Raw genomic sequence first — 1,491 nt, forward strand, 5'->3', positions numbered from 1 at the left:
ACTATAAAAAATAGTAAAAAATTCAGGGGGACCCTCTAGACAGGGGACCCTCCAGGACCTACCCGTCTCAACAGGGTTGTAATTATTTACAAAGAAAGTACAGTAAATAACTTAAGGCTAGCATAGCCTAGTGCTCAAATCACGAAAGCCCAGGTCATTACTTACATAACCAGGTTGCTGACATAAATGTTGCAGTTAAATCAATATCACAATACATATGTTAGTCATGATAGCTGGAACTGCCCTTAGAATTCATTTGTGTGGTAGACAGTTACTGTTAAGATTTTTCGTAACAGTTTTTGGCGAGGTTTTTTTTGTATAGAAAATCTGAGTAATGAGAAACCTTCAGCTAATAAATGGTTTTAATCTGAAATTTCTTATTAGATGTCAATACATGGAATGAACTCCAAAGCCTGTATTCCTTTTCATTGGTAATAATTAAAACAAGTTTACTTTTCCAGTTGTTTATTTAAATACATTGTGAATCCTGACTAACTGAATATTATACTGCCGAAGGACTATTGCTTCAAATAATTTAAGATTGGATCTGTACAAAAGCATCAATTGAGTTTCTTCACATTCTTAATAAATATTAATACATCAAAGAATGAAAAGAAATTGCTGATGAGATAGAAAGCAATCAAAACAAAAAGGACACATGTTGGTAGTTTTGATTTCTTCCATTTCTAAGTGTCTTACAGTGCATCAGCAAGGCACTTTGCTACCTCTAACCAGCTTTTTAATAGAGCAAATGTGGGGTCCTTACAACCAAGATATTGTTCACAAATAAATGTCTTTTGAAAATCTTTAACAAGCACAAGATGATAACAACAATATAGAAGATTTTGTTCACGCAAAATTTTAGGTTTACAGGAGACCTTACCCAAATACTGTAAACCATAAAACTAAAACAGCTGTTTTAGTCATTTGATGGACCCCGCATCATAGTGAAATCAGTTCAGTGTCTAATAATTAGAGCCCGTTCAGAAAGAGTTCACAAAAGTACCCTTAAATCCTCAAGCCACCAAACACCATACAGTATTTTCCAAAACGGTGTGACCTACGTCCTGAACTGGCTAAAAATGTGTTATTAAACATGAAACATCCACTTTAAATCCTACATTAAAGACATGAATGAATGAAATACAACAATGTCGGGTAGGATGATGATTAATTTGTAATAGTTATAAACTCAACTGCACACAAACGCAGATTTCATTCAGATAACCATTTCAGACAGACCCGTAAACAACAGAGACAATTATATGCTGGGAGAATTTACAAAGAGAGGAAAATTCCCAACAAGCCCATACATTACATCTAACACCATCTGTGTCAGTTTTCAATAAGTACAAATAAACAATTCTCTATGTAACTAATCTGATCTAAATTCAAAATAATAGAAATGTCTACGTTCTACAGTATGTTCCTATCCATTATTGTACTTATACTTTTAAAATTAATATATCACAGGTACCTACTGTTTAAGAT

General features: G+C 33.3%; 1 protein-coding gene across 2 annotated transcripts in view; it reads right to left on the reverse strand.

Moving 5' to 3' along the window:
* Positions 1-448: 448 nt before the first annotated feature.
* Positions 449-1,491, reverse strand: part of LOC113206045 (transcriptional regulator ovo-like) — a 61,976-nt gene continuing 60,933 nt past the window's right edge. For both annotated transcript variants that reach the window (XM_052268754.1, XM_052268718.1), the window contains exon 8: positions 449-1,477. The gene's annotated coding sequence lies outside the window, so the exon portion shown is untranslated. The remainder of the gene's footprint in view (positions 1,478-1,491) is intronic.

Source organism: Frankliniella occidentalis, unplaced genomic scaffold (assembly GCF_000697945.3).
Source record: "Frankliniella occidentalis isolate FOCC.00 unplaced genomic scaffold, Focc_3.1 Scaffold1, whole genome shotgun sequence".
NCBI classification, from domain to species: domain Eukaryota; kingdom Metazoa; phylum Arthropoda; class Insecta; order Thysanoptera; family Thripidae; genus Frankliniella; species Frankliniella occidentalis.